The sequence below is a fragment of the Microcebus murinus genome, chromosome 5, assembly GCF_040939455.1.
Source record: "Microcebus murinus isolate Inina chromosome 5, M.murinus_Inina_mat1.0, whole genome shotgun sequence".
Classification (NCBI taxonomy): domain Eukaryota; kingdom Metazoa; phylum Chordata; class Mammalia; order Primates; family Cheirogaleidae; genus Microcebus; species Microcebus murinus.
In genome coordinates this window covers 30,497,241-30,509,835 of record NC_134108.1, presented here as the reverse complement: position 1 = coordinate 30,509,835, position 12,595 = coordinate 30,497,241, and positions in this window count along the sequence as shown.

Sequence of the window (12,595 nt, the reverse complement as noted above, 5' to 3'; positions counted from 1 at the left end):
CAGGGAAACCTGCCTGGGCAACCACAATGGAGGCCTTGACCCCCCAGTTCCTCTTTCTCCCTACCTGCGGGTCAAATATTTGCGTCCTGGATGGCTCCCCACACCCTGTCGGCGAGGTGTGCTGCCCCTTCTCCTGGCTCCGTGCCTGGTGCGCTGCGTCTGTTATTTGGGGTGTTTTGTGGGGCTGCCTCCTCTGTGTCGCCCCGCCCGGCACCTGGGCAGGGCTCTCCTAGAGAGTGGCTGCCTGGGTAGGAATAAAGTGGACACAGGGCGGACAAGAGCCACAAGGGTGTCTGCCGGTATCAAGTTACCTGAGAGGGACACGTGGTCGTAGGCCGGACACCTGGGCACTAGGCCGTGCGGGTGAAGTGGGGTCCTACAAAGTGTTGTCCCGAGAAAGACACACCGCGGACAGCCACAGCCCCTGGAGCCCCGTCAGGGCAGGGCGGGAGTTTTCGGGCACTCTCCTGAGAGAAGCCCCATTACAAAGTTAGAGAGGAAAAAAACACAGCAGTAGTACAACCTCAGGAAGGCTTGTAAATAGGGGCAACGGAAAATGAGGGCTTAGAGGGGAAAGTAAGGGCAAGAGAAAGAAGGGGCTTTAGGGCGCAGGGCGCAGCTGCCCGGGCCCAGGCGGTGCGGCCTCTCGGGGCGGGTGCACGGTGCGCTGTCCCCAGCGCGCCTCGCGTGGTGTCCACACCGCCATTACCTGCTCAGTGTTCTCCAGGAACGACCTGTCTTACTCCCTCCTGAAGTCCATCGTCCATTCATTTAGGGCATTTAAGGCCTTAATGGGATTCAAAGCCTGACTTTACCACTTTGGTCCTGGCTCCCAGTCCCCCAATAGGTGAAAAGGAAGTTTCACTTAATAATCAGGCTTCTTCAGACACCTTGGAAGGGATCCAAGTGTTGGGATCCAGGGAAACTATCTTCTGGTCCAGGTGAGGCAGACGTATAATCTTGCGACCTGGGAGTGGGTAATTTCTGTCTCCACTGGTGGGAGGAAGGTATTGCTGAGCCTGGGCCAGGGGACGTAACTACCTGCGAGCCACCCTCCTGCTGAGGGGACAGAGGTTGATTCCCCTCCCAGCACATTCAGAATAGATCCAGAGTCCTTATCATGCCTGAAAGTCCATAGGACTGTCACCTCCAGGACCTCTGCCCAGCTCGGGCCGCTCTAGCCACACTGTCCTCCTTGGTGTTACTCAAACAAAACAACTGATACCTGCTGAGGCCTTGTCACTTGCTGTTCTCTCTACCTGGAAATGACTTTATTACCAGATCTGTGCACAGCTCACTCCCTCACTTCCTTTAAGTCTTTGTTCTAATATCACTTCCTCAAAGAGTTCTTTCCTGACCTTCCTCCTTAAATAGCTCACAGCTCCCTACCTTATCCTGCTGTATTTCAATGCACCTACCTCTTTCCTGATGTGTTAATTTTCGATTAATGAATATTGTCCTATTTGCTTTGCACTTGAGTGTGTTTGTGTCAGTTGGTGCATGTCATAGGCACAGATGTCTGATGATGTGACGTGCGAGCTGCATGATGGGAAATTATTGTGACCCAAACTTGGACCATCAGAATTGATATTGTAAAAAGTGAGCCTCTACTTTCTTCCAAACTATGCAAGGAAATGACCATGTATTAATTTCCCAAGCCCGTTAACAAAAAATACCATAAACTGGGTGGCTTAATGACAAATTTATTTTCTCATAGTTTGGGAGGCTACCCTCACTCTGGGGCCATAGGGGACGATCTGTTCTTTGCATCTCCAGTTTCTGGTGGCTGTTGGCATTCCATGACTGTCATCTCTGCCTATGTCTTTACCTCATTTTCTCTTCTGTGTCTGTGTCTCTGTCCTATAATGACACCTGTCATTGGATTTAGGGCCTCTTGCACAATGCAGGATGATCACCTCATCTCAAAATCCTAAATTTAATTACATCTGCAAAGACTCTTTTTCAAAAGAAGGTAACATGCCCAGGTTCTGGGGTTTAAAACATGGACATATCTTTTGCGGGGCCCTCATGGCCTAATCATCTCCTAAAGGCCCCACCTCTTGAAACTGTTGCACTGGGGGGTAAGTTGCAACATGGATTTTAGAGGAGACACAAACATTCAAACCATAGTATTACTCTATGGGCAACTCTCCAGGATAGTAGTTCATGTTTCTAACCTTTCTATAATCATTCAGAAACCTTTCTATAATCATTCAGAAAATCCTCATTTTCTGTTGCCCCTATTTACAAGATTTTCTGAGGGTATACTACTGCTGTATATTTTTCCTCTCTAATCATTCAGAAATCATTCAGAAAAAAAAAAAGCTTTTTTTTTTCCTTCTTTTTTTAGTGTCCGTAGAAGTAGTAAGGCTGCCCCTTGATATATTTTTTACAGTTCAGATCATTGTTTGGTACTCATTGACATCCCTGTTATGTGTTGAATTATGTCCTCTCAAAAAGATATATTGAAGTCCTAACCTACAGTATCAGAATACAATCTTGTTTGGAAATAGGGTCTTTACAGAAGTAATAGAGTTAAAATGAGGTCATTAGGATAGGCCCTAATCCTATGACTAGTATCGATATGAAAAGGGGGTGTGGGAGCACAGAGACAAACATGCACAGAGGGAAGACCACCACGCGGAGACGGAGACTTAGAATGATGTATCTATAAACTGAAGACTGCTGAAACCACTGGAGCCTAGGAAGAGGCGAGGAAGGATCCTTGCCTGTAGGCTTCATAGCAAGCATGTCCCCGCTGACACCTTGATGTTAGACTTCCAGCCTTCAGAACTGTAAGACAATAAATGTCTGTTTTTTTAAGCCATCCTGTTTGTGGCACTTTGTCATGACATCCCTCGCAAACTAATGGAAGCCCTGAAATACACTGTCTCACTTCCTTGAGCACACAGAATTCAGTGCCACTCTGCCTCTGCCCTCTTGGTCTCTATCTGGGTTTCAGTCTCAGTACTTTGGTGAGACTTACAATAATGCAATGAAAGGCTAATAATCATTTGTTCAAAGCTTCAAAAAAGCCCTTAGAAGAAGAATTGCTCCAAATTTGAAGTGACTAAAATGCACGAGTAATAGTTCAAGATAAGGGCATAACATTATAAGCTCAAATTGGCTAGTGATTATGTTAATTTATAAAAAGATGCTGCCTTATTATTTCTTGAAACATGATTTAACCACTTCAGCATGGCACTCACCGGCTGCGAAACCTTGCCCACAGCCGGCACTCATTGTCTGCACGATAGTTTGTGCTGTGCATTGACGACGAATCCGTTTTGCTCTTGTGTGAAGAGGAAAGCTTAAAACACTGAAAGCTTGTTTTATTTTACAGGCAGTTTTACTTGTAATGTAAATATCAGAATAGGTAACATATACATATATGTTTTCATTATGTTATTTTTAAATGTTCACAATTTTATTTTGATAAGTGAAAAATTAGAAAAGTCATATCACGGCTCTCAGCTAAAGTCGATGCTTGACTGTGTGTGTTCTTCTGTGGCTGTCGACTATAGTAGACGCTGGTACCGAAGTGGTTAAGATTTAAGATGAGTTAAGAAGACAGGAATCTTGTTGTAAGATAATTAGACACTGGGCTAAGTCTAGAGTAATTGTATGAATTTTCTCCCTGTCTTCCTTCTTCTTTATTGGCACACAGCCAGCCCCCCGCAGGGCACCGTCTCTGTCCTGCAGGTGTGGGATCCCACATTTCCAGGGGCAGAGGGGCAGAAGGAGCCATTGGTAATCTCCAGTAAAAGACTGTCTGTGTCTTTCATTGAGGCAGATCTTTTTTAGTTGGTAGTACTACCATGGATTCTTCTCACCATTTTCAGTATTCTTTAGATGGGAAAAGATATCTGCATGAAATGTAATTGGTTGTTTTATACTATTTTTTAACTCTGGGAAGAAAAGTCTCCCTATAACGTATTCACTATTGACATTTGGTCATCTGACATATGCATGTTTTCTTATTTTCACTCTCAGTGAAAGTGAGATACTAATTCAAATTTTAGGAGAAAGCATTACCTTCCCAGAAAATATATACGTTGACTAGGAGCCTTGATCCAAAGACATTAATACCTATGTTTCTTCTACTCTGTAGGGTTGGTGGGGATGGCTGCTTTTTGGCAGGATCTCATCTAAAAAGTGTTTCTTCAAGCACATAGGAGGGTGGCTGCCCCCTGTTTTTGCATAAGCTCATCCTGGAAGCTTAAAAAAGTGAAAGTTCCCCACAGAGTGGAAACTCAGATGGTCACACAGTATGTGGTATCCTAGCCCACGTGACTAAAAAAGGGTCAAAGTTCCCAAGAGCACATGTCAAACTTGCCCACTGCAAGACACCGATGGTGGTTGCCTCTTGGCCTGAGAGTGGTTCTCCATCATAGGACCCACAGACCACTTTTCCATGACCTTCCTTAAGGAGCCACCAAGCAGTGCTGGGTCAATGTCACCATCTGCTAACTAGTGGTGCAGATCGACCAACCCAAAAGTTGTTCACTACTTTCTTGAGCAAATTAGAAAAAATAAAACCCAGCTCCCAACAATTTGTTTCTCCTCAACTGCCAGCATTCATGATAAAGAAAGATAAAATTTTTCCCCTAACTCTTCCCTCTTTTATTGAATTATCACTATTGTAATAATATTTTTCATTGTAAATATATAACAAATTAAAATTTTGAAAGCCAGTCTGATTATCTACTTTCCATGAGTAAAAGTTTGTCTTTGTTTTTATGGAAAAACATAGTTTTACATAGTGTCCATAGTTCCAAACTATTAAATTATTATTAGAATTTGACTTCTGGTTTGCAATCTCCTGATAATATGGAAGTATACACACGTACACATACACACACCCCAGATAAATATTTTACTTTAGGGTACAAAATATGTCATTTTTTTCACCCTTTAAGTAAAAGGTAACATTTTCCAGTCTGTCTTGCTATAATGGTGGGAAATTCAGTCTCACTCATTATTAGATCCCCTTCCCCCCATTTTGACCAGGTTATTCAAAGATCCAAGGAATCTCCATTCAGGCCAGACCTCATATGAAGGGCCCTCTGGGGTGTGGTGTTCCCAGTCATTGCTGATTATAGTGGCAGCTCCTAGAAGGCATATGTTCTGCTGGTCTTACCAACAATGGGCATTGAGGTTTTGGCCAAGTGTCAAGGCCCCTTCCCAGAGTTCTGCCTGTCTAGGTGCACGAGGCAGGCATTCCCCTCCCAGGGGTCTTGCTACCTCCTCACTTTACTGAGGCAGCTATACTACCCCCCATACTCACGCCCAATCCCACCTGCCAGGTGGGGGAGGGTCCCTGTTCCTCCCTCAGGCTCCTATCTGCTTTCCTGGTCAGAACTGTTTAGGCCCCTGTGTACCCCAACTCCCAACCTCATGAATCTCTATTCCTCCCTTTCACCACCAAATAAGGCAGATATTTTCAAAATCTTTCAATTCTGCACTAGAGGTCAAGGAAATCACAGACCTTCAAGCCTTAAATCCTTGCTTGCCACCAAGGTTGGAGCTGTAGGGTAAGGACAAATACTTCTCATTCTTTCTGATTCTTCTGTAGCAAACAACTAAATAGAAAGTGAGCAAAAGAGGCAAGGAAAACCAACAAAAAGCCCCACAGCTTGTAATTTACCTCTGATTTTCTTCATCTTATGAGGTGTTTCCACATAAATTAATGGCAGTTAAATGTCACGATTTACAAAATTCTGTCAATGAGTCTTTGAAAAGGCTGATGAAAGAAATTATATTGCATTTTGTCTGACTCCAAAGACATATATCTTTCTGATTATTAAAATTGGGATTCTTCCAGAAAGGTTTTCACTTTTGGTTGTGTAATATGCACACTTGAACCAAAAACAGTTAAAAAATACTCTTTGAGATGAAAGGCAAAGTTTCCTATTGCAGTTGCAGTTGCTCTCACTGCAATGCTTTGCATAGAAAGGTAGCAATCCAGGACCTAACTTTTCCTTTCCATTGCTCCCCTCTATAGCTGCATCTCTCTAGAGTTACTAGCATGGTCAGAAAAAGTTAAGTATCTATGAGGGATGAATCTATTATTTTTCTTCCTCCAAGGAAAATTATTTCAGATTAAAAAATGAATGTTGGATAATACATTTAACAGTTGAATGGATGTTTTTATAAAATGCCTCTTTTCTTTGAAAACCAACCTCCTCTGTTTTCTTAGAAAAATTTAAAAAACTCCACAGAGCTGGTGGTGATAAACAGGGTTTGGCCACATTTGCCTATGGAGGAGGTGCTGATGTTGTTTCCTTTTTTAGTTATTTCTGGGAATTGAGGATACAGGAGTGGGCTTGAGAGAAACTCATTTAAATTTCACCATTTATAAAAACCCCACCCCTAAACAGTGTTGTTCCATGTTGGTTGAATAATTCACGAATGGGCAGATGGAAGTGCACTTATAGCTACAAATGGAAAGTGTGCCTTCATATAGCCTCACTCCTGTCAAGAATTCCTTCCTCAGTTCCATCATGGTTAAAGCAGTACACGGCAGGAATTAACAAAATCGACTTTTCCACTAAAATACCACATTCACTTAACTAAATACACTGAATACCACATTCACTTAATTTAATAAAGGGATTTGTTAAAACCCTTCCTAATGGGTTGCATGACTGACTCCAGAATCTTACGGAACATGTAAAGAGTAATTAGAACCCGGGTAAGTACTACAAAATAAGTATCCTGTCAATGGACTACATTCCTGGTTCTGTGCTGCTTTATTTCTTTGAAAAATTTTTAAAAAATACAATTATTGCTTTGCCCATTCAAAAGCATGGGCAGAAAAGTGGAACTAAGGCCACTGCCATGTTTTCCTGGAACTGCCAGCGCATGCCCCCTGCACAGCAGTGGTGACTTGGGGAACTAAGCATCATGCTGGCTCTGGAGCCTTCATCTGATCCTCAGTGACCTCATGAAAATGACCTCAGCTATCTGTGCCTCTGCTTGCATTTAAGGTGAGGAAAATAATATCAGCCTCTCAGCAAGAGAGTGTGGGGTGAATGCAAATGAGTATAACTGAAAACACGTTAACAATGTGCGAGGTGGCCAGTGATAACCCTATCCAGTGTAGGGTGACTGAAAGGGGAGAGATGACAAAGGACCCGCTCTGTTACTAGACCTACAGTTCAGATAGTGCCTAGCCTGGGAGTCCTTTGAAGGCTTTGCCATGGTCTGAGGAAATAAATAACTCATTTTACCCCTAAAGAAACTAAACATCAACACTTACATAGGCATTTCAACAAGTACTTGCAAGACATATGTCCACTTCCAGTTTAGCCTTAGATCCTAGAGGCCCAGTGATATGGGAACCCCTCCCTAAGTAGGGCCATTTCCTATAGAACACAGTCGCCACCTCCTGGTGAACGTGTTAGGCAGCAAGTCTTCCTGACACTGACTTGATTTCTGATTCCGTGTACCGTCTACCCATTGGCTCTTGTCCTGCTCTCTGAAGCAACAAAATCAGTCTGTTCCTTCTTCCATGTATCAGACTTTCAAATTTTTGAAGTCAGAGCTCCCATTTATCTTGAGTTTCTGTACTCAGGTAAAATATTTCCCATTCCATTCCTTATATGACATGGTACCCATAGCCTCTCACAGTCAATGTCACCTTGTAATTCAGTCTACCTTGTTATTGTTTCTCTGTAGCCTCAGAATGGACCACTATCTTAAGAGGTGTGTCTAATAATTCAAAGTACAGTGAGGTCACTTTTATCTAAATTTTACTCAAACATATTGAGTGTCTTCTATGTGCTTGGATATAATAATGAACAAAATAGACATAATTCTTATTCTTATGAAGCTTGTATTTGGGGAATGGTGGGGAAGGGGGAAAAGACCTCCCCAAAAGAAAGTTACAAAAAAATCAATGAAATAATTCCAAATCTTGAGAATGTGTTGTAGTGGATGGCTGATTGGCACTCAGCATTCATCCCATCACCTGTCTTTTCTGCATAGCCTGGAAAGCTAACACTACATTTCCCAGACTGCTTTGTAGATGGAATTCTGGAAAAAAATTAGGTTTTACTAAATAAATGCAACTCAGGCAAGGGAAAGTGCTTGCTAAATGCAATGGAGGGGCATGGAAGGATTTTACCAGTGTTCCAGGATGTATAGCTGTAAAACAGGGTTAGAAGTCTGATAAGGCTAGCCTTCCCTTATTTTTAGTTTTGCAATTTTAAGGTTTTTTGGCTTAGTTATTGATCTAGATGAATTTTTAAAAATAACTTTATCAATTTTTAAAAATCCCACTGTGAATGATTGTATTGGGTCAAACCTAAAAATAAATTTGAGAAGAAATAGTTTACTTTTCCATGCTTGACATATTTCTCTCCACTTTCATAAATTTTCTAGCACTCAATGAATTGAATAGTAAACTAAACATACTAAATAGTGCAACAATAGGGAAATACTGGGGTACTGTAAGAACTTATGACAGTAAAACCTAAGCCAGACTCGGGATTACAGCTAGGCTTCCCAAAAGTGGCATCTCAGTTGGGTCATAGAGCGTGAATAGGAGTTCACTAAGCAGAGAGAAAGAGAGAGAGACACACACACACACACACAGAGGAAGAAGAGAGTTTCAGACAACTAGATCAATTTATAGAAAGGTCCAGTGGCAAGTGTGGATGTTGCTTTGAAGCACTAAAAAGTTTAATATGGCTAGCACATATAATCCAATGGGAAAGAGGGACACATTAGGTAACAATGACCAAATTATACATAGTACTGTAAGCCTTATTTTGGAGTTTGATGGCAGAAACAGCTTAATGTGGTCAGAGAATAGGGACCGTGGTGGAAAGAGCCATGTCCAATAGGATGCCCAGGCTTCTGGCTTGGCATGTGGGACAATGGCAGTGCCTTTCACAGGAGAACAAGAGGTGAATCTTCTCCAAAGGGGAAAAGATGCACTTTTGTACCCATTGAATTTGAGATGCCTGGGCACACACAAGTGGAAATGTCCAGAAGGCATTTGAATTATTGATCAAGACCACAGTAGAAGGATATAGGTAGAAAGATTGATTTTTGAAGCATTGTGTTCATTGAAGGCACAGAAATAGACAAAATCAGGCAAGGATACTGTGAAGATCAAGAAATTAAAACAAAACAAGACAGGATGTAACTTAGACTGTGCTCTGAAGCCTAAGGACAATCTCAATGAGGTCAGAGTCCCGTTGCACTAGAGACTCATACTGCACTCATGGAAACCTTCTGGTTTGTTTCACAAGAGGGCATATGGTGGCAAGTGGTAGGTAACCAATTCAAACTCATTTAAGATTTAGAAAAGCGAGCACAGGCTCAAAGAACTGGGAGATCCAAGGTAGGCTTCATATATTGCTGCATTCAGGAATTCAAACACTGTATGTGCTAATTTCTGATTTGCAACCTTCTATGGAAGCTTCTTTCTATATGATAGAAAGATGAACCTGGCTGACACAGTTCATATCCTCAAAGGTTAGCAATATCAGTGAACAGAATATTGCTCTTTCCAAATGTACGTATATTAATGCTAGAGAAGACACCAATTGCCCCTGCCTGTCTTAGCCCAACCATAAATCAGTTGCCATGGCCAGGGTAATGAAACGTTGTCATTGGTCATTCCAGATCAGGAGTTCTAAGAAAATTAAAATTCTCAAGATTCACTCCACACCTTCTGAATCAGAATATCTGGGGAAGAGTCCCAGGAGTTTGTATTTTTAAGAGCTGTTAGGGTGATTTTTATTGAGGAAGTTCCCAGACTGTGTTTTGAGAAACACTGCAAGCTCCAGAACTGGCTTGGACAGGATTCTGCAGGAGAAGACTCAGGTCTGTAGCCTGTCAATCTTGGTAAAGATGGGAAATGTTCAACTTTCAATGAACTTAGATGCGTGACCAGGCAACTCAACTCCCCTGACATTTATTTAGTTCCCTTATCTCAACATACAGGGAAAGTTCTTGTCCATAATGGTTGTTCAAGATTAGATAAAATAATGTTTTTTCGTGAGGTCTGATTGCCCATAGCTCTTACCGTTGCTCAGGCCCCAGTCCTGTGACTAACATCTATGCCTTCTGTTGCTCAGTGCGTGGGTCCTGCTTCCTGTATCATCTGCCATTTGTTGCAGAAGACCTCAGTTTTGCATCCTTTCATGTTCTTTCAGGTCCCCAATGTTGCATTTGCCAGGTGCTACGAACTCTGCCTGTTCACCGAGACCCTCACTGTGCCTCTGCCCCACCTGCCACATCACCTACCTTCCCCACCCTCCAAACCCAGCCTGCTTAGGGGCCACTTTCATCCCCACACTCTACACTTCTGAACCCAGCTACAGATCTGGAGTATATTTTCATGTACAACTTAGGTGCATTGTCTTAAGGTGAGGCTAAACTGGGCATTTAAAGAGTACAGGATGGCAGGAGAAGCAGCAAGTGTCACTCTCTTTCAGGAGAAAACATCTCATATAATAAGGATTTGAGAATAGAAAGACTCATGAGACTTCACCTTCCAAAGCCACACTTAGATTAAAAAATAGACAAAAACTACCAATGCCATGCTAAATTCTTTTTTTTTTTTTTTTTTTTTTTTTTTTTTGGAGCGAAGTCAACTTTTGGATAAATTCTTCATATATTTACTCTCTCATCATTTTTTCAGCTTTATTTAGATATAATTGACAAAAATTGTATGTGTTCAAGGTGTACAGTGGAATGTTTTGATATATGTATAAATTGTGAAATAATTACCACAGTCAGGCTAATTATCATATCCATCATGTCACATAGTTATCTTTTTTTTTGTGGTGAGAATACTTACTTTCTACTCAGAAATTTTTAAGCACTGTATATAATACATTATTATTAACTATAGTCACCATGGTGTATGTTAGATCTCCACAACTTATTTATCTTACAATGGCAAGTACTTTTTAACTTGGGAGAGAAGAGACCTAAAGGACCTGTAATTTAAAAAGAAAAATAATTCTACTCATGAGAACCCTGAGGGGGTCAACACAGCACATACGAGAAATGAGAAAATGAATGAAATGGTGTCAGCACCCTGTGACCTCACCTCACCAGAAAGTGCTTCACCAGGCAAATGGCCAGGCTATCAGAATGCTACCACATGTGTTGAAAGAGGTTTGTACAATTGCCCTCATGTGAAAATTCTGCGAAAGCACAACTTTTTTTTTTTTAACTTTCAGATTTCTTGGATATTAAATATGCTCTGCTGTATTTTGCATATTATTCTTTTTCTGGTTTTTGGGCTGGTGCCAGAGGATAAGTCACCACAGCTCTCACCCAAATCATCTAAGGACCTTTATTCTATACTTTGTTCCGTACAGTTAAGTGGCATTTTTCTTCTATAGAATCCAAAGTGGCAAGATACTATTTGGGGATTGTCTTATCCTATTTTATCATGCTTTTCCCCCTTTGTTGAAACAGCTCATAAGTCTGTTCCTCCTTGCTGCTGGAGAGGAAAGGGCAGGATAAACTTGGAAATCCTAGCTTTTATTTTCTATATCCTAAGCCCTAGAGGGAGGGTATAATTTGTGGGCCCAATTTGCTAAGCATGGTTGGTAAAGGATTCAGCAAGATGAGAAGTATTCTCTAGGGCTGAGGGCTGTGGAGAAAGAGATGGAAGGTCTCATCTACCTGGTAGAGCTACCAGGGAGGGAGAAAGACTTGTGAGGGTCTTTGGGTTCCAAGAACAGAAGGGACTAAGGCCTGGCCTACAGGGCCACCAAGGCTTTGTGGGCTCTCTAACCAGGGTCAAAACCCAGTGTGTCCAGGTTCCTGGGGGTAACATAGACATGAGAATCAGGTTTGGAGTGGTGTGACTGGGAGACCAGGAGGGGTGGTGCAGAACTCTAGGGTGTGTGCCCTGCCCAAAGGTAACCTAATTCTATATTTAAAACTACTGTGAGGGCAAACGAAATGGATCTATTGTACCTGACTACTTTTTGGCTTATAAGGCCACATTGGACTCATTAGGGCCACATTGAGTGGGATGATGTATCTTACTAGTATTTAATATGGACAGAATACTAAGGTCTGGAGATTCCCCAATACCTGGATGTTGTATAAGTCTGAAGTCCTCAACCCCCCTGGCTGGTGGGTGAGCGAGCAAAGCTTCATCGGTATCTACAGCCACTCACCGTTGCTTGCATGCCCTCCTGAGCTCGGTCCCCTCTCCACTCCTAAAATAGATATTAAGCTGAGTTATCAAAATTTTCAAAAGTTTGTTGACCTTGTGTTACTCCTATTACCAGAAAAGGGTCTAGGATTGTTTTGGCTTGAATATTGTAAATCCCGGTGCTACTAATAATCAGTTGTGTGATCTCAGAAAAAGTCACTTAGCATCTCAAGCCCCAATTTCCTCATTCATTAAAGGAGAACAATAGTCATACTTCCTTAAAACATGGCTCAATTAAATGGGACACTTTAGGTCATAGACCTAGAAAAATGCTTAACTCTTTTTTTTTTTTTTTTTTTTTTTTTTTTGGTAAAACCATCTAACCCTAGTTTTTTCTTTTCTTTTTTTTTTTTAACATTTTATATATTTTTTCATTTTAGCATATTATGGGGGTACAAG